Source organism: Rhinolophus sinicus, linkage group LG06 (assembly GCF_036562045.2).
Source record: "Rhinolophus sinicus isolate RSC01 linkage group LG06, ASM3656204v1, whole genome shotgun sequence".
Classification (NCBI taxonomy): domain Eukaryota; kingdom Metazoa; phylum Chordata; class Mammalia; order Chiroptera; family Rhinolophidae; genus Rhinolophus; species Rhinolophus sinicus.
In genome coordinates, this window is record NC_133756.1 from 150,953,254 (window position 1) to 150,974,016 (window position 20,763).

At 46.9% G+C, this 20,763-nt stretch overlaps 2 long non-coding RNA genes across 9 annotated transcripts in view; one reads left to right on the top strand and one right to left on the bottom strand.

Moving 5' to 3' along the window:
• LOC109455119 (uncharacterized) overlaps positions 1–20,763 on the top strand; it is a 103,291-nt gene that overhangs the window by 3,149 nt on the left and 79,379 nt on the right. For 3 of the 7 annotated variants that reach the window (XR_012497570.1, XR_002138571.2, XR_012497569.1), the window contains exon 1: positions 19,688–20,052. The exons of 1 other annotated variant lie outside the window; for it this stretch is intronic. This is a non-coding gene — a long non-coding RNA (uncharacterized LOC109455119). Of the gene's footprint in view, positions 1–16,878; positions 17,098–19,404; positions 19,508–19,687; positions 20,053–20,763 lie in introns of those variants that run through there. 3 more of the 7 variants (XR_002138570.2, XR_012497571.1, XR_012497572.1) reach the window with 3 other exon arrangements.
• On the bottom strand, positions 675–20,043 carry LOC141572261 (uncharacterized). Of its 2 annotated transcripts, none has more exons than XR_012497573.1 (6): positions 19,910–20,043; positions 14,404–14,660; positions 13,343–13,415; positions 10,955–11,025; positions 6,710–6,910; positions 675–6,355 (listed from the first exon to the last, which is right to left on the bottom strand). It is a non-coding gene; the product is annotated as an uncharacterized LOC141572261 (long non-coding RNA). The 2 variants fall into 2 exon arrangements; XR_012497574.1 differs by having other exon boundaries at positions 14,404–14,592; positions 19,910–20,042.

Genomic DNA, 20,763 nt, shown 5'->3' on the forward strand with positions numbered 1-20,763 from the left:
GTTTCCCCTTCACTCGACGTTGGAAAGCTTTACTGCAAGCGGCTGTCTATCCACTTATGAGAAGAATGAAGTCCAACTTGTCCCTTCATCACTTTGGACGAGCTCTGGTGCTGCCCCTTTGTTTCTCAAAAGAAAACTAAGGGCAAGAGCAGGGCCAGTTACATAATTCATGGCGTCCAGTATAAAATGAAAATGTAGGGCCCCTTGTTCAAAAAACAGGAAAAATATATAAAGATACTAAAATATAAAACTTTTATAAAACTTTTTTCTTTCTCCCAGATCTTTCAAGTTGTGATTTTAAACATTTTCTGTTTAATGTGCCAAATAAAAATAAAAAACTTAAATTATTAGCTTGAATGGTACCATACATCTGTATATTGTGCAATGATTGTTTTAAAGGCAAATATAAGAACATTGAATTGATTTGCAGAATCACAGAAATTACACAACTCGCCTTTCTTAGGTGGTACACCCATATGGTTTGTTCTTACCAGCACAATGGGAACAGTGAACAAAATGAACGCAACTGCTTTTGCAGTATTTCACTTCTTACGTGCAAACGTTCTACCAGCACTGTCTGACCTCAGCTTGCTGATGAGTAAGGAAGGACTGAAAGGAAAAGGAACTATCTTCCCTTCTATGTCATCGTTTTGAGCATAGGTGGTTGGCAAATACAGGGAAGGAAAATGAGTAAGACATGATATGATAGGGGTTTTTGTCACTAGTGTTCGATAGAACCCCACTGCCTCCTTTCTGCATTCAAAGCAAGTTCTGGTTCAAAGAGCATGATCTCTCGGTACTGCCAGTGTCCCCGCTTACTTAGTCATCGGCCTACCTTTTACTTGCTTTGAGTCTCGCTGAGCTCCCGCTGAAATTCTGTACTCTTAGGGGACTGCCAACACTGCGACAGCCAGCAACGGTGACCACGCGTTGCGCGCATTATCTTTGCTACTCAGGCATTCTCCATTGTCCCACAGACTTTATGTGCAAAACCCAAGTTCAAAGCTCAAGTTATTAAGAATCTGAAGACAATGACGACAGAGTATTAAACCGAGAACGAGGCCCTTCTGAGCACAGGGCCATGTGTGACCACATAGGTCACACACCCATTCAGCCAACCTGGGCAGGAGGAGGTGAGACGTAATCCAGATCCTACACTGAGAAGCCGGCTGCTTCTTCCTTCATCAAACGAATAGTCCCACCGGCAGCAAAAAGCTTCGGCAAGCCTCCCTTTTTGATCCATTGGGATTTTCTACTCCTTTAACCAAGTCCCACGCTGTGAAAAGTCCACCACTTTTTGGTGATGGTGTCAGAGCTTTGAAGAGAGAATTCATCTGCTGATCCCTTTTGAGGTCTGCTGAGGCCTTGAGTTGGAGCCCAGGCCTTGGAAATTAAGCATCCATCCAATCCCTCCCCATCACTTTGGAGCTTGGCTCCATGAAGCAGACCTTCTGCCTGATATGTACTTAAGTTCCACCATCTACAAATGAATAATATTTAGCTTGCTTCATGAATAACTGTATTATTTAGTACTTATTTAGTTAGTTATCTCTTCCCCTGAAGTCGGCCCAGGAATCTCTTGCTCCAGGATGACAAGTTCTTAGAAATGACTTTGGCAGTAAATGCAATTGATGTTAATATGGAAGAAGTAGAACTTGAGGCTCAAAAGGTCGAGAAGAAGACAGCCCTGTATTCCTGATAGGCCCCCATGGAAAGCGAGTCTTTCCTTTCTTCATCAGCTGCCAGCTTATTCTCTAAGGAGTGAAGCTAGAGGGCACCTCAGAAATGTGAGGTGGACTGGAGTGGAAATAGGATGGCATTAAAAATGCATCCATCCTAGAGAACAAAGATAGTTCTGACCCTCCATCCTTGGTTCAGGGAGTTTAAATAAGAGTTGTGCTTTTCAGCCTTAATCTAGTTTTTCTTTACTGCCTGGTCCTGTAGGTGACAGCACCATCTTTTTGTGAAATATTTAGGTCGAACTTAAGCTTCCGAGAATACATAGAGAAAAGAGGGAAAGAAATTGCCCTTATTTATTCTTTTTATATAAGCTTTACTAGACTTGGAGGCTGCTTCAGTGAAAGCCCAGTTAGTAGATGGGAAGACCAATCAATGGAGAATTATTTACTGTTTGTGAATGAGCCTAGTACAGTGCTTGACCCATGGTGGGAGTTTAATAAGTGCTAGCTGAGTATGTCTCATTATTGTGGCAGTCTGTTATAGTGAAGAGCCATGGATTTGGCATTGAACCAGACAGATTCAGGCAACCAAGGGGATGTATGATCTTAGGTAAATGATTTAGGTTCTTTGCGACCTGCTTACCTTCCCAGGTCAATGGGAGTATTCACCTACCCCACTGAGAATGACATGAGAAGTGAGATGGCTCATCCAAAAGCACTCGAGTGTTCTACATACATGATACGTGTGTTTGTGCATTTTGTGTGTGCAGAAGCAGATGTTAATTTCTTTTTTTTAATCCTGCCTTCCTCTTTCCCATCTTACATGGAAATAGAGGTAGACACAGGTCTCTGACAGTCTGGACTCTCAGTTTCCTGAGTACAGTATGATGGTGAATAGTTCAGACCTTGTAATCAAACAGACCTGGGTTCAAATCTTGACTTCTGTATTTGGTTGGTTATGTGACTTTTGACAAGTTTTTTAAACTCTCAAAACTTCAGTTTCTCAAAACTTGAGAGTAAGAATAGTACCTACCTCAAAAGGTTGTGATTCATGGAGTTATTTGCAAAGGGCTTGGCACAGTGCCTAGCACATACCCAGTGTCTGATGTATTACTATTATTGTTTACCGTTGTTTTTATTATTATACCTCTGGCCATTGATAGGCCCAAGAAAGCATCAGAAAAGTGACTTGGGATCATCTTCGAATGACATTTCTATTATACCATAGACCTTTCTTTCGTGGATAAATTTTCCCTTTTTTGAAGCTAGCAGAGACATTCTTAGACCTTTCCACATACACAGGGACTCCTCTTGGGAGATGCTGGGTAAAATCTATCTCCCCACTCCTTACCCTACTGAAAGCCAAAGGAACTGCTCTCCGTTGACCCTGCCAAGCCAGGGACACTCCTGGGAAACTTCCCTGGAGCTTTCACTTCAGCTTAAAGCCCATAAACCCTTTTCCCCAGTCCCCAGTCCTGAAAGAGGAGGCACCCAGGTAAGGAGGAAGGGGCCCAGTCAATGCTTAGCACTGGTCTGGACCCCAAGACTATGGGCAAGTAAATCATCTGCATTTGACTCACTGGAGCCTAAAGGCAAGACTCAAGTCTCCTCCTCTCCCCTGGGGCAGATGTTCCCAGTCCTCCTTGGGCGTTGTGAGAGTCCCTCAGTGATTCCTTGGAGGCAAGTATGACTATATGTTCTTCATCCAGAGCTTGAGTTCCAATGACCTCCTTCCTGAGTGGAGAACAGAGGAAAGTAATCCCTTACCTGGTCCTCATGGCCTCATTCAAATTGGGGACGCAAAAATTTATGGAGGGTCCACCAGGTAACAGGCCGCATACTAGGTTCTGAGGATCCAGGGATAACAAAGACAGATCCTGCTTGCCACCATGACATTCGTAGTCCAGAAGGTGAAAGAGGCCTTTAGCAGCCCACAGTCTTCTTTTGGTAAGACCCTTCCCAACCCTAGGTTTTTATAAAGCCCTTGCCTGACCAATCAGTCACCGTAGACTTCCCTTCCTATTCCAAATGTATCTGTCCCATGTCCCATTCTATCAGAAACCCTTTCATCCATGAGTTTATATGAGTGTGTTCATTGGTGTGGAGGTACCAGTTGGGAAAAAACAACAGATTCCATCCACAAAGATCCAGATTTTTCGTTCCAGAGACTCTTGGTAATATTTGGTGAGGTGGCCAGGCTTTGATGGCAGTTCATCCTATTGGAAGCCCATGAGCTAACTGTTAGCGTTCATGGGTCCCAGAACTGTAGGACCTACTCTGACCACCACATCTTGGGTACTGAGAACCACCAAGTTTTGCAGGTAGTAGCCTCAAACTAGCCTCAGTCTGGGGCAGGAGTCAGGATCCCTGCGAGCAGGATTCACTATGGGCATCATTTGTGTCAGTTTCCTTTCCTATATTGAATTCACACAGATTTGGAAAACGAATTGTTCAGGGACATGATGGAAGAGAAAAGGGAAGAGCAAAATAGCCACTCTCTCCCTGAAAATTCCTTCTTTAGCCACTTCCACCAAGGCAAGACACCTTCTCCTATTCTACATTAACCTACTGATCTATATATCTAAGCTCTCAGATTTTTAAAAGCTTAACCACCTACATCGTGTTCAGGGAATCTGATGAGCTGGGCATTTTGGGAACAGAAATCAATTAGCTCATTCCCTAACTTGGTCTGTGACCTGGGGCCAGCTGACTCTTCTTCCAGGCTTCAGTTCCCCTAAACAGATTAGAGAAATATCTCCCTTTCTTTTTCTAGATGGTAGGGTCTTGAATAGCAGTAGTCTCCCTCACCAGCAAATACTACGTTCTCTTATCTCTTCCCTCAGCGTTCAGAGACCCTGTGATCAGATATGTTGACTGAACTAGAAGTCAAACCCAGGGGTCTAGTCCAGGCTTTGCTGCCCTAACCCAGTGAATGTAGGTGATTCACTTGGCCTCATCCTAAAACAAGGGGGTCAGAGTTAACCGTCCCCACAGTGTGTGCAATCTCATGACTGTTGCATACAGCAAGCTGAATAATTCTTGTCCTTAAGGAGCTCCTAAGGTGCTTGGAGGAGTGGACATGTTTGAGGTGAAGGTATTGTTATCACTGTTTTCACAGTCTTCTTCCATGGCCCTGGGAGGGAGTGGTCAGTGTTGCTCAGGCCTCAGACAACAGGGTCCTCTGGGCCCATTAATCCCTGATGTCCACATTCCATAGATTATCCACAGCAAGCACAACATCAGACTGAATAAGGATTCCTTTTGATTCAGGGCCCGTATATAGGCCCAGCGTGAGAGAACCTTGGTGATTCTATCATCAAGAGGAAAGACTCTAGTGTAGGACTCAGGGCAGGAGCCAGACAGCCTGGATGAAAGTCATGCCTACTTAAATAGCTGCGAGACCTCAGACAAGTCCAGTAGTATCTATTTTCTCATCTGTAAAATAGGAACAATAATAGTACCTGCCTCCTGGGCTTACGATGAGGAATAAATTAATACATATAAAGTGCTTCAGACACTGCCTGGTGTACGACAAGTGCTCATTAGGTGCTTGCTATCATTATGAGTGTTTCCCCATTCTGAAGGCATTTCTGTCCCTAATGTCCACCCTTCTGGGTCCCTCTTGGGAGACTGCCATGTGTTTGCAGGGGATTTCAAGAAAAACATACTCTGTAACTAGTTTGGCTCTGGAGGGCTGTAAGAAGGATGCAGATGGAACAAGTTGCAGCGTGATGCAGGCAGGTCCCTGCTGAGAGCTTGGTGCATCCCTGTAGGACCTGGAAGTAAAATGGGCCACAAATCCCTAGTCAGAAGGAACTCCTCAAAGTTATGAGCCCCAGACCCCATCAACACATTAGTAATTCTCCTGAGTTACAATCCAGACCAAAGTTGTGTTTGATTTGTAACCGAACATCCCATTTTGAACCAATTGGAACCTATATATTTGCCAATACTGGTGGCCCAGAGCAGCAAGTACTCTATGAATCAAAACATTTGGTGTCAGCCCCAGAGATGAGGAGATGCGAGGACAGGCCTGGGTGTGAGTCCTCTATTCTTCCCGTCGCCAGTGGTTCCCTGCCTCTTTATGGCAGTAGCTCCTTCATTTTTTTCCCTCCTTCTCACTGGACAGCTTTTTTCTCTCGACTTCAGGTAGTGAAGGAGCAGTTAAGCTCCTGGGGTGATTGAAGGCAGGGTCCTTGTCATTTACAGTTAAGGAAAAGTGCCACCTGTGATGTTAGCTGTGCAGCCTCTGCCTTCCCTACCTGGTCCAATCCCTTATGTCAAAGGAGCCATCACTGACTGTTACCCAAAGGTGGGTGAACAGAGCCCAGAAAAGTTACGAATCAGGGTAGATGGAGTCAGAACTTGAGAGCTGTTGATAAAATCCATTACCTACCTTCCTCCCCGCCTCCCCCGATTATTTTTAATGGCAGTTCCCAAAGTCTTTTCTTTTCAGGTAGGAGACCTAAAGAATTCTACTCTTGAATTAGGTCCCCAGCTGTCAATCTTCTAGTTCATTCCCAAATTATGAAAGCCCAATGCATTTTTCAAAGATGTAATGAGTCCCTTTTGTTTACCCTTGGCTGGGTGTCTGAGGGATTATCTTAGGGAGGGAAAAGATGGCAAACTGCTTCATCCGATGGTAATTTTTCCTCCTGAGACAGGTCGTATTTGCCCTGTGAAAATGAGACAATGGAACGAGAAGGAATATCAGGTGTTTCCACGGTCCTGGTTGGGACTTAACAAGGTATGTCCCACTCCCCAGGTTCCCCTTACCCTTGGAAACTTCTGCTAATGCTGAAGGGAACTCCATTATTGATTGTGTGTTCTGGAGAACCCAGTTAGAGCCTGGATTGGGGCTGTTCTGTATTTCAGAATACCAACTAATACACTTAGCAGCTTTTTGACTTAGGGCAGGTTATTTAGCCTCTCCAAGCTCTGCCTTTTCAACTTGAAAATGGAAATTGTAATAGGAACAGTTTCATTGAGTTGCTGTAAATACTGAATGGAATAATGTGTACTATACATACCTCTTAGCACAGTACCTGAGGTTAGTAAATACTCAAATACCAGCTATTGTTACTCTTGCTGTCACGCCAGCCGAAGATGGGGGAGAGGCACTCTTATATGTTTTTAACTTTTCTGGATGGCAAGACTTCCCCTTATTCTGGGTTCCTCCTGAGCTATGTATCCTCTTGTAAGTAGGTGAGGCACAGAGCCCCTTGGATGCCCTAAAAGAAACGAGGCCACTGTTAATCAAAATCAAACTATGAGCACATGTTAATTAAAAGAAAGACTGGAAAGATCTACCATCTCTTGAGGCTCCTACTATTGCATTGATTAACTATGAACCAGAAAAATAAGTACGAGAAAAAAAGGTTTGTGTTACTTGGTTGACCTGAGGAATATGAGAAGCGAAGGAACTGTGGAAAAGCTTGGCTCAGAGCCTCAATAGTCCATCTTGCCACCTCTTGTCAGCCATTTTAGGTCCTTCATCTGAGAAAGAGCCCATGTCCATCCTTTGGTTTCTCAGATGCTTGCGTTTAAAGGCTCCTAAGAGCAGGCAAGGACTATTTCCTTTACTCTGCTGCTAACAGTATCCAGGCTCCATGACTGCCTTATCTCAAGCTTGTAATAAAGATCCTTTCAGTGACGACGAATCGAGATATTTGTGGGGAGAGGACGACTACAAAGCTAAAGCATATTCAAAATTCCAAGGGCCAAAGTGGAAGCTTCAAAGCCTCAGCCCCAGATCTCCTGGGATCAGCCCCATGTGGGAACTACCCTTTTTGTTCCAAGTTGCAACCAGAGCCCAAGAGTTGACCCTCGGCATGGGACTCAAGCTATCTCTAAAGTTCAAGAACCCCTGGGTTCTCTGAAAGCTGGACTGGGTCCAGGTCTTTTGCTGAGGGCTCTAGTTTTCTGGTAGAGAAAAAGTCCGTGGTTTCTGGACAGAGATTGGTTTTAAAGAGAAATAAAGGAAATGTGGACCAGAGAAGAGAAGTTTTACTCAGGAGCTCCCTCTACTGGCTCTTTGATAGAAATTCCAAAGGACTCATTCTGCCCTGCCCTGTGGGTATGGCTTTGAGGCATTTGAGTACCTTGGTGCCTTGAACCAAGGAGAAAATAAGGTCTCCTGAGGCACCAAGGAAGATGCAACTCCAGAGGTGGGTTTCTTCTGCCTCCTTCATAATTTCATCTAACATTTATTGGGTGCCAACACAGTGCTAAGCATCTTACTAGCATGTGGCATGGTTTTACAAATGAGGTAGCCAGTACCTGGAGAGATTAACGTCCTGGTGTCACCAGAGACTAGCAGACCACTTCAGGGGCCCTCATTGTTCTTAGAATTCTCCTGAGAGAACTCAAGAGAAGCAAGTCCCAAGGGACAACATGAAATGGGAAGTGAAACTTATTCCCATCACCTAACATCCGAGCTTTGACAATTAAGTTCGCAAATTGTTGCAACGATTTTGCTAACCTTTTTTGATATCAGAATGATTATTCATTATGAATTTGTACCAACTGGACAAACAGTTAACCAAGTTTACTATTTGGAAGTGCTGAAAAGGCTGCATGAAAAAGTTAGACGACCTGAACTTTTCTCCAACAAAATTAATGGCTCTTGCATCACGACAGTGCACCAACTCACACGGCACTGTCTGTGAGGGAGTTTTCAGCCAGTAAACAAATAGCTGTATTGGAACAACCTCCCTACTCACCTGATCTGGCCCCCAATGACTTCTTTCTTTACCTGAAGATAAAGGAAATATTGAAAGGAAGACATTTTGATGACATTCAAGACATCAAGGGTAACATGACGACAGCTCTGATGCCATTTCAGAAAAAGAGTTCCAAAATTGCTTTGAAGGGTGGACTAGGCTGGTGTTGGTGCATAGCTTCCCAAGGGGAGTACTTCGAAGGTGACCATAGTGATATTCAGCAATGAGGTGTGCAGCACTTTTTCTAGGATGAGTTCGTGAACTGAATTGTCAGATCTTTGCAAGTAGGTTGTGCTGGCTTTGGGATTGCTCCATAAACTTCCTGGGGCCTAGAACATTTCAACCTTGCTTTTTAAAAAAAGCTAGCCCATGAGGCAATTAATTCCATGGCAGTGCTTGTCCAATCTGTGCTCTCACTGTGATGCTCAGACTGAAGAAAGCAGTAACCAGCACAGCAGTGACTAAGAAGAATTTCCATTACAGAGGTGAGGCCTTGTTTAAATTTGTGCAACATGTTCACACATATGTTTTTAAAATTAAAATCCTGTGAGGTAGGTAGGACAGGTAGCAGTGCACCCCATTTATATGTTGGGAATTTAGGATGTTGAGGGACATGTTCCAGATTTGGGGTTGGAGCAAATGGCAGAGTCAAGACCAGAATCTTACTCTCAGATTACCTTCTGACTTTTTGCTTGGTGTTAGTTGAAACCGAGGTGTAGACTGGGCCTTTTAACTGCAGAAAATAAAGATGGTGAAACCACCTCCTCGATTTGTATACAGATCTTGTTCTGAGTCACTCCTTTCTGTTTCAGGTTGGTTCATAATTGAATTCCCTTGATATTGAGTCATTTGGGAATTAGGAATTACACAAACTACTTATCTTTTTAAGGTTGGTCTCTCACCAGCCCACATTTTAAAGGCAACTAGGTCCCTGGGAGAATCCCAAGTACTATTTAAACTCTCCTATACCATGCAAAGATTTCCATTTCATGCAGGAGACCCTCAAAGCATTTCCACATTGGTTCTTCCTGGGAATGTGAGATATGGGCAAGTCACAGGATTCCCTGTCCTACTTGGGTTGAGTAGTGGTCTCCAATTTCTCTGCTGTGTCTCTGTCTATACAATGGGACAGCAGCCACACTAGATACCACCTAGCACGCCCCTACCCTGACAGAGGACCTCCTACTAGCTTCCCCTGCCCCTACAGGCAGACTGATATCACAACGGGATCAGAATGGTACCTGCAGACAGTACCACAGCAGATGTAAGAGCAGACTTTCTGCAGCCCTCCTGGGCTATTGGGCTGTCAATGTCCTAAACAGAGTGGTTGAGTTAAAAATATTTGTCCATGATGTAACCTCCTGGCCTTCAGCTGCCAGTGGAAGCAGCTCTCTCTCTGGTTTGACTTGTTAATACCACAAACTCTACTTTGCCAGAAATGTGACTTCTTGATGAATAGTTGGTCCAGATCTGCCAATTTGGAATGAACTTGTATTTGGCCACCTGCTGGAAGGCTGAGCATCTCTTTACCTAACTGCAGCCATGTGTATCTTCCCCTCGTGTCCCTGACACCCCTAGGGAAGCCAAAATGATACCACTGAAAAGGGGAGGGAACAGCCTGGAACTGGATGCTCACAGGGAACTGTAAGTGATAGAATGTAGATTGCTGACACCATATCCCTTTCATTCTTACTTGTTGTAGGATCGCCAATGACCAAGGAGGAGACCAGATGAGTTTTCAAAGCAGTCCTCAAACACCCAGGACACACCTCATCCTTTGCCTCGTGCTTTCTGCAATGTTGCTGCTCACGTTCATTTTCCTATTAACCCTTGCCATAATTACCCCTTCCTGATCACCATCCTTCCTCCATTCACTACCCACTGAGCTCTTTCTCCGAGGTGACCCTGTCATGGGCAGTGGCTTTGCTCTCTGTTTGGCAGGTTCCCCTCTCAGTTACATCCAGGTGGCTAACATTAGTTTCCCTCTCTTCTACCCGTCTCATGCCAGACTCAGCCCAACACTCAGCCCCCAGGTCAGGAAAATGACAGCAAATCCTACCTTTTCCAAAATGAAGTCGCAAGACTCTCTGCCAGAACAGTCATACTCAATGCAGGTACCCAAGGTGTCTGAGTGTGATATAATTGAAACCAGATGAAAAGACCAGAAATCCCTTAATCCCAGTCAGATACAGTGAAAGAGCTTACTCATGACTGTTCAGAGTGATTGAGAATGTGGGGGTAGGGAGGTGAGAGAGAGAAAGAGCCTCAGAATTAGATTGCCCCTGAACATAGGATGGAATCATCTAGATTTTTTCCTCCAGGTAAATTTGCATTTCATTCTACCACATTGCAATGGCTTCACTCTAGACATTTTCATTTGAGACCCAAGGTTTTTCTTCATGGTTTCTGAGCCACAGGTTCCTGGATGGTGAGGTAAGTGACATTTGTCAGCACTGTCTACAGTGATTTATGGTGATCTCAGACACGCAGTGCTGATGAGCCAGACCGACCCTGTTAGGATGTATGATTTGTCCTCTATTGGTTCCTACTGACCTTAATGGCCTTCGGTGACCCCCAGCCCAGCCATGGGTGTTAGTCCAGCCTCACAATGTCAATCTAGACATCTAGGAAACAAAAACAGCAGGATTAACCAAGTAAGACTTGTTGAGGTCATAGTGCTCTCTTTCTCAAAGACCATCGCTATAAAACATGTGGTTCTCAGAAAACCCACTATACCCAGGAAGTGTATTTTCTCTCCCCGACTTTTATTTCCACTTTTAGGGGTAAGCTAGAACTAATGGAAGATGCCAGGTTTTCATATGTGAGCTGAAGGTCTCTCTTCTCATGACAAGATTCAGACCCAATTTGTTAACTCATAGCCTTGCCACTAAGAACAAAACAAAAAACAAACAAACAAACAAACAAACCTGGCCAACCCAGCAGATAGATTAGTCCGTTCTTCTTTTCCACAGCCTGTATTTATTGGACTAGGAATTAAAGAAATGGCAGTACCCATGTTTTACTGTTGGCCTATGAGATATAGAGATCCAAGTCTAGTAGACCAGTCCCTACTTTCAGGGCTGTTTTAATAGTGAAAAGATAACAGCTAATTCAGACCGACTAGATCCTTCCCCATGAATTTGTGATTGGGCTCTCTCTCTGCCCACTGAAGTCAAGTGGGGTAGACAACTGTCCAGCAACCACAAGATTAAGGCCAAACTCATGTAGGTGTCTTGAAACACCCTTAGATTGTTCTTTTCTCCCCAGGGTCCATGCTTTTCAAGCTCTGATCCTTTTCTGTTTAGTGCTTGCTAAACTAAAACACGCTGGCATCCTGAGCCCCACCCCACCCCCTCAACCTCTGTCCCCTATCATGTGCTTGCTCTGGCTTCCTTGTCTTTGCTTAGATCCTCACCATGAAACCCACTCTAGATATTCCTGGGTGGCCCCCTAAGTCCCTATTCTCTCAAATGTGGCTTCCGTTGGCAAGGCATGGGGAAACCTGTTATCTGGCTCTCCAAGGTGTTCAGCAGTTAGAGTGGTGTAGGGAGGGCATTTGAAAGAACTTGCTCCTTTGTAACAGATGTGTACAAAGGGAAGACTTTGCCTTAACTGTTCTGAAGTTGAAAGCTATGGTTGCTTTCAGGTAACCAGACTTGAGAGTTGAGACTGTTGAGTGCTGATGGCAACCAAAAAGGAGGGTGATGGAATTCTAGTCACTTTTCTCCAGCATGCAAGGGGTCCTCAAACCTCCAAATATGCTGGCTTGTAAGAAGTGTTTCCCAAGGCTGAATGTACCTCCTGATCAGGGTAAGTGATGGAAACATGTTATTTAACAGGGCAAGGGGATCATGGAATAGCTTGTATTATACATGCTGTGACTCAACTCCCCCACTGTGCTAATGGCTGAGCTTCTAAAGTTTTCAGAATCAAGAAAATGATCAGAGATGCCAGTTTCTAAAGGAGTGAAGGAGTACTCAGATGACTTGCCAAACCAAATTTGGATTTGCTGCTGTTCTCACCTTAAGACAGCTTTCTTGGAAGACTGGACTGGGGAGTTCCTAACTCCTCCTTAGTGCTACCAAAGGGGTTTCCTCAATGGACATGAAAACATAGCTGGTTGGGTGTAGCAGTCTGAATGGGCATAAAGTTTGCTGCTTATTCACTCTACACTGGCTGACTTCAGACAAATCCTTTGAGTTTTAGATGAGCTGGGGGCTTTTCTTGATAGAGGATGGAGGGTGTCTCTTCTCGGGCAGATAGCATTGTGATGGAGCCGGTGGTGGGGTGGGTGATGGTGTCTACTGGCTAAAGGACTCCTTAGGAGGAATACATTGGTTTCATTATTCAGGTCACTACTGAGAAAGTCGCAGACGTCTCGAATTCCAAATGAGGGAGCCTAGAACTGTAATACATAAGACCAGATATAGGAATAAAGACAACATGATAAGAGAGGTATGGGCATAAATGTTGGAGCCATACAGACATGCACTTGATTGGATCCCTAATTGTACAACCTCAAGCTCTAAGACTTTTGGACAAGTCATTTAAGCTACCTGGTCTCCACTTCTTTAGCTTTAAAATGGGGAAAATAATAACTACTATTTTTGAAGTGATTTCTGTGCTTTACAATCCAATGAGGTAGGTAACATCATGACACCCATAGCACTGCCTTAAGTATTATATCAGATGTATGTAAAAGCGCCTGGTACAGTGTCTGACACATAGTAGGTATTCAGAAACTATTGGTGTCTTCTCCGACTCCATCCCTTACTGAGGCCAAAATAGTTCTTCCTGATGGAGACAACTTCAGGCAAAGAGGGATCTCTTTCCTCGACTTCTTCCTTGGTCAAGTATTGGTTGATTTCCTGGGAGCTGAGGTGTTTTTGTTGTTGTTGTTGTTGTTGTTTGTTTTTCCCTCCTCCAAACCCAGTACTTTACCTACTGGCATTTTTCTTGGTGCTTGGAGAAGAGACAAGAGACACAGGCGGGACATTTCTGGGCTTCATTGACCCTGAAAGAGAGGAGACTTAGTTCTTTTCAAGGGCTTTGTGACAGCAGCCTATCACCCACAGACTCCCTGGGGGAGTATTAAGAGAAACTAGTCTTCATGCTTGGGATGCCAAGGAATGGGTTGGCAGTGCACAAGGCAGTTTTCATTTTGGACAGGTTCCATGTCAGTCTATTTTCCCTGGGTCCTTAGTTTGACTGCTCTGACAGGAATTGGGCACCACAGCCCTTAGCAAAGAATGGCAGGACAGCTCGGGAAGCCAAGGTCACCAGCTCCAATCCAGGAATACACCAGAGGACCTGACCGACGTGTAAGGAAAATGGAGCTGCTGAGCCTCCGGAGGCTTAACTTTCTGCAAATGTTTCTGCTGAGCTTCCTCCTCCCCACCCCAGCATCTAACCTGTCAGTTTGATTACAGTCGCCACATAGGGACAAGGCAGAGGCACGCCCTCTTCTGGAGGGGCGAGGATCAGAGACCCTGAGTCCAAGGTTAGATTAGTATAATTTTGGTTGCTGCCCTCAAAGTTTTGAGATGTAGAGTCTGAGCCCATTTCTTGTATTTTCAACTCTACTTCATTTGTTAGGGTTAGATTCAGGGTTTGCTGGAAGCTGTTAGGGGACCCCCAAAGTGGTCTTAAATGAATCTGCCTGGATCTCAACACCAGACACAATAGCACCCAACCACCATAGAAAGCACAGAAATAGAAAACAAGTCACATTATTCTAAATTGTCTCTTCTATATATATAGTTTATATACAAATGTATGGTTTCTGTGAATGTGAATTCATGCTTACCTATACCTAGTCTCATATCTCTAAAAATATTCTACTCTGCCTTTAAAAACATGTTTAGCTTGACATTGTCATTAATCCAAGAAGACGTCATTGAAACGCTGTCGAAACGTGATGGGAAAGCTTTCCTGTCTGTCGGGCCACATCTGATGATCCCAAGTGATAAGCCATCTTCAGTGGAAGAACCAGGGCCACCTACCTCTCACTGATATTTCTTCTGACTGACGGCACACCTCCCCACTGCAGCAACTTTCTCACATGCATACATGCATGCATTCATGGAGCTAAAAATAAATAGCTGCTGATGGGCTGCCAGAGGGTGTCCTTCCAGCTGAGCCGCTGTCCTCTGTCTCCCTTTAGTGGGCAAGGCTGAAGCCACAGACAGGAGCTGAGGGTACAGGACGGGCTTAAGGTTAACCCAGAATCTCCAAGGCAAGTTACAAAGGATAGGAGTGCCTAAGGAGGAAGATGAAAGGGTATTAAAAATCACACTGATTAAATATTAACCCTCATGATCACTGTCTCTCCCAGGCTTTGTGCCCCAAATCCTAGTGGTAACCTCTGGAAAATTGTTTATTGGCATCAAGGAAAACCATTGTCAAGGAAAGCTGATAATTAGGATTAGTAAAAGAGACAAACCATGCATCAAGCCATGACTGTAAATAGCTCTCTGCTTCCCCCTCATCCTTCAGGGCAGAGGTTATATGAGGTGGATGTGGAAGGCTGTGTAGATTTGGGGAGCGTAATCTCTGTGCATGTGATTTTGTTCAGACCTTCCAATCTGCAAGAATTCTTCCCACCTCCATCACTCTACCAATCAATAAACTCTTTGTCATGCTGAGGTGTAGCATGTCCTCTGCTGAAAACCTCAGATTCAGATACAACACACCAAGACACTTACATTCACACACCTTTTGTCACCCTCATGAAACAAGCTCCATTCAGATTGGTTTAAAAATAGCTCTAATGCATTGAGCTCATTTTTCAGGGGCATTATTTTAAAAAGAAAAAAGATACCCTGGTCTTTGAAAGGGAAAAAAAAGAGTACACTGTCACCTAGTCTTAAAAAGTACCGCTAATGTCTCTGGAGACTTAAGTATTTGCAGTCTCTGTTGAATTTTCTCCTACTATTCAACGAAAGTTGTTTATTCGCTAAATATCCTGCTATCTGGGTATTTATAGAGGTGGGTGTCCTTTTCAGGTGGTCAGGAGAGGAAAAAGCTGCAGCAAGCCCCGTTCTGTCCCTCCTCTGTACACCCTCCCCCGCCCCCCGTCCCCCCCCCCCCGTCCCCCCCCACCCCCCCGCCAGCAACTGACTCCTTGAGGCAGGTGGATTTATGAACCCTATTCCCCTCCCACACACACACAGGGCAGCCCCTAAACGCCGCTGGCCACTTGCAAAGTGCTGTGTGTATATGTTTAATTGTAGGTTTATTTGTTCCTGCTCTGGGAGTCTATCTGTCTGTAACTCGGATGATTGCTCTCTGGGAAGCTGTAGCTGGCTGATTCCGTGGGAGACCAAGCAGGATGCGTGGGCGCAGGAAACAGAAGAGGGGAAAGGAGGGAGCGAGAAAAAGGGAGCAGGGGAGAGAGCGGGAGCCGTAGAATCTGTTATTTGCGTCACTCGAGGAACCGGGGCTATCAGCCCGACAAACACACAGAATTAATCTGTTTCTGCTACAGCGGCCAGTTGCGAAAGGGCGGGGAAAGGACGTTTGCGCGAATCTGTGAGGAGCCGAGTTTGCACTGGGCGGCGGAGGCCGTTTGGGAAAGGGGCTGTCCTGCTGGGCACGCCCTCGGGGCCCCGCACGCCCAGTGCAGACGAGGCTGCAGCCTCCTCTGCAGCTGCCCAGCCCTAGCCTGGGGTGGCGCCCGCCTCGGCCGCCTCGCCTGCTTAGTGGCTGCGCCGAACACAAAGCTCTGTCTCCGAGCAGAAGCCTTTTCCCGGCTGAAGCAGACCCACCAAAGAGGAGAATCTGCACGTGACGTCAGTAGCTGATGACTGACGCAGGCTGGCAAAGGAGACTCAAGGCGGCTGCTCTGCACTGCCTTCATGAGTCTATTTTCTCCAGCCCCCTCGTAGTGAATTACTAGAACGCAACACACACACACACACACACACACACACACACACACACACACACACAGCTTTCAAAACATACATTTCCAAAGGCGGTGTGTTGCAAACACAGCGCGATTTTGCAAAGCATGGGTGGGAAACGTGGGAAGGGTACCGAAGATTCTGCCCCCCCACCCCCGACATTTGGGAATCTCCATCGTGGATAGCATTAGACTCTAGAGCTTTCTTGGGAAGCCCCTCTGGGAAAGAGGCCTAAGCACCACCACCCCTTCCCCATCATGTAGGGAATCCGGTCAATGGAGGCATGGAGCTCTAAAAGAATACAACCACTCCAAAGCCTTCTGCTCGGGGAGACTGCGAAGAGCTTGCAACAGGCAGAGGCAGACGGGAGTTAATGGGAGGGAGGGAGAATATAAGAAATATTTAGGTATTTTCCTGCTTTGAAAAACATCATCTGCAGTAATGCAAGTGAGGCTGATGGTGCAGAAAAAAGTGAGGAGGGGGCGCTTAATGCACATTTAATGTTTTGGACGTAACGTTCCAGCGAAATGCCTTTGTGTGTGGAGGTTTTTTCAGTACTTGCTAAAAATAGCATCAGGGTTTGATCGTGTTCCAGAAATAGACCGAGGGCTGCATTGGGATAAAAAGCCAGCGCGGGTGGAAGAAAATCTGGACATCACCGCATCCCCCCTCCCCACTATGTCTGGAAATTAATTGTTGGATTTTTCCTCTCCTCTTCTGTCTCCTCTCTTTCCACTTTCTCTTCCCTCCCCCTACGTTTCTCTTTCTCTCTCTTAAGGAGTTCCCGTTTGGGTAAGTAATATTATGTCATGTGCATGCCGCAGATTGTGAGTATGAGCTGAGGCTTACTTTATGCATGATCTGAGGTTCTTTTTGGCTGCCTTTTTACCCCTTTCTAAAGAGGAGGGTGGGACTGAGTAGAGGGTGAGGGGTATAGCTGTGTGTGTGCATAATGAATTTTGGGATGCATGCAAAGGAACTGAAAGAGGAAATTCTTGCAGAACCGGGAATCACCCTTACGAATCTCTGAATCAATAGCTGCTGCAACTCCTTTTCTCTTTATGGGTCGGCGCTGTTGAGCCCGGTTCTCCCTACTGTCCCCCTCCCCTCCGCATTTTCTCTGTCTTAAAGGGTGCCCAGATACGACTTAATGGACCATCTCTCTGCTAGATTAATGGAGACGATGCGATATAGATTAAAATTGCATGGATGGGGCTGGGAGGTAAAGGGCGGGGGGGAATCCCTATTTCTTTAACAAACTTCCCTGTGCGCTCCGGTTGGGGAGCCGGAGAACCGCGACCCTGGTCCCGGCCGGCCCAGGACGCGGTAGCTGTCCATGGAAGGCAGGTGCTGAAAATTCCTTCGTCCTCAGCGAGTTCAGCTCTGAGCGCCAGGGGGCGGGATTGGTGCCAGCTGCGGATAGCCCCGCCCTGGATGCAGAAGGAGGATGCGGAGAGGAGGGGGTTAAGGATGTTCAAAGGGGATAGTCGTGACTTCGGTGAGAGCTTTGGGGAAAAGGAGGGGTGAGTGGGAAGGGAAGGAAAAAAATTTTAGGAGGGGGAGCAAAGTGTTAGATTTGAGGATGAGCCAAGGCCCAGAGCTCCAGGAACCGAGAGCTGTGCCTCACTGGCTTTCTCCGCAGAGGCCAGGCACTATCTGGGTCTCCATTCCCAGGCGCCCGCACCTTCCCGCCAGTGGGTTTGAAAGATTTCTCTCCCGTGATGGTGACTCTCTAAGAAGCTATAGGTTGCTTTATTCGGACTCTCGTCCCCTCCCACTTCATGCCCCCCCCCCCGACGCTCCCACATTCTGCAATTCTTGTGAGGTGTGTAAGGATGTGTCTGTGCATTATGGCTTTTTTCTCACTATTCACCCTTCGTGTCCTAGTCAGAGGAGCCCCAAATGAGTTGGTGGTGGAAAGATTGAATTAGAGGCCAAGGCACAGGAGTTGTTGGTACGATGCACAGAGAATCCAGGCTTGGGAACACCGCAGGGCGCCTTAAAACCAAAAGCCAAAGGGTTTCTGAAAACCGGCTCCGAGGGAAACTGGGGATTGGGGAGGGGGGGGAGTTCTACTCCTAGTTGCCAAATGTTATTAAGGAAACTATCAGCTTCCTGGGATTATGGGCTCGACCTAGAGTGAGATTCACTGCAATTAGCTCCAGTCATTTTGACCAAACCTGTAGCCAGACAGGTGAGGAAGGAGGAAGGTTATCAGAGGCCAGAGAGGGGATGGCTATCATGAGCACACAAAGACATTTATACTGATTAACTCCCCATAGAGGAATAATAAAATTTCACCCTCAAACTGGCCCATAAGGGTGGGCTGTAGATGGTGAGGGAAATGAGGCAATCTTAAGGACCTGCAGTAAGCTTACATGCATACAGAGATATTTTCTATGTAAGTAAAAAATAATAATAAACTCGGGAAGGTGAGGTTAAATATCTGACGAGGCTAGCCTTCAGGCAAAAACGAAGAGCCCGGGTACTTTTTGTTCCCTCTGCCCCATCCTAAATCCAGCAACAGCCTCTGGTTTTAGTGACCTGACCCCCATGCAGGGCATCCGAGGCGCAGTCCTGGGAGTAGGGGGGAAGGAGGATGGGTCGCATTATTTTTAGCTCAGAAGCAGTCCCTCTCTGGGAAGATTCCCTGGCTGAAACAGAGTATTCCTCAACTCATAATAGTAACAGGGGCTGTTACTGGTATTGTGGGGAATAACACAAATAACGCTGCATCCCACACTGTCTTGACAATTCAGCTCAAACCAAAGCTGCTCGCAGCCTCTCGGCCCACCCCTCGGCCTCTTCGTCATTCATCCGAACCTATTCCTTCCCTTTCCCAAGCCTCTCCCCTCTCTGCTCCGCAAGTTGCGTGGTTGTGTTTACAAATTCTGCCACATTTGCAGAGGATACAAATGGGGATGGGGTGGGTGGGGGGAGTGGTCGGGCCGGGAGGGGTGGTAGCACAATAAAACACATGCACTACGTGGAGTGGTGGTGGGGTGGGGGTTGTCCAAGAGTCAATAAGGGGGAGGGGAGAAAGCCTTATGACCTCATTTCGCCCCCCATCGTCCCCTCTTCCCCCCATCGCTTGATACAATGCACAAGTTTACCCCCGAACTAGAAACTATTAAATAATTCAATGGTAGCGGTGTAATTTTGGTTGGAACCAGCACGGATTCCCAAGTCGTGACTGCAAAAAGTGAGTAATGCGCGCTGGCTGCGTCATGGCTCTAGTCACAGTTCATTCCGAACTGAGAAGGAATCGTGACTTCGCCTGGAAACGTCCCCTACTTGGGAGACTTGAGGGGGGGCACTAAGTCTGGGGGGACGGGTGTGCGGGGGAAAGACCTATCCAATGAAAACCGCTGCCAGGGGGGGCATTTGAACTCCGCCGCTCGCTGCCTCGCTCTCCCGTCGCTGCCCGGTGCACCTCTCTCCCCCTTCCAGCCGGCGCGCTCGCTGGCGCGCACGCTCGCTCTGTCCGCGACCCGACGAGTCCTCAACAAGTTGGAGCAAGGCAGGAACGCAGGGGTTAAGCTCGGAAAGCCGCAATTACCAAGATCGTGACCCTCCCACACAGTACAGTAACTTATATACTTACCTGGAAGAGTCTGCTTTGCCGCTGGACAAATGCCCGTGGGGGCGGGGAGGGGCGCGAGAAGAGCGGGCCGGTTGGAGAGGGGTTCCTTTAAGCTGGCTGCAGTGCGGACGGGACCAGAGCGCTCCAGGGGCCTCCGGACCGAGGTAAGGAGAACGGGGTTTGTGCACTGGTCGGCCGGTGGTCGGCAGGCTCACTGGTCCTCTGAGCAGAACTTTTTTTTCCCCAGTTGCCCAGCGCCGCGGCGGCGGCGGGCGCGGCCTGTGGAGCCCCCTTTGGCGCCGCGGGCGCGCAGACGCTCGGAGGGTGTGTGCGTGCGTCTATCACTCTCCGAGCTGAAGGGAGGCGGTGGGTGGGTCGCAGAGCTGCGGGAGGGTGATGGATGGGCAGAGGGGTGGGTCGACATTGACTTGGAGACAGTGACTACTTCATGTAGCTATCTTTTCTCCGGGCGTGCTGGGCAAGAGTGTGTGTGTGCGCCCGCCCCTGTCCGCACGTCGATTCCAAGGAGGCAAGGAACAAATATGGCAACTCCACACCCCCCCCCCCGCAAGTTCTTGCAGTGTTTGCAGCATCCCACCCTAGTTGTGTTTTTACCCACTGGGCGTGTACTGCTGGGGAGGGAGGCGGTCAGAACGTTCTTTTGCCTACCCCATTCTCGGACACTGTTGTGACGAGGGTGGGGGGGAGACAAGAGAGGCCATTGGGAAGGGTGGTGCTGCCCTGGGAAGTAGGAGTACAACCTCGCAAAGTTTTGAGTGAATAGGATAGCGGAGGGGGCCTAGAGGGAGAGAGGGAAGAGGAAAGGAGGGTGAACGAAGGAAAAAGATTTTTCTCCTCCTCCTACCCTAGTCTCC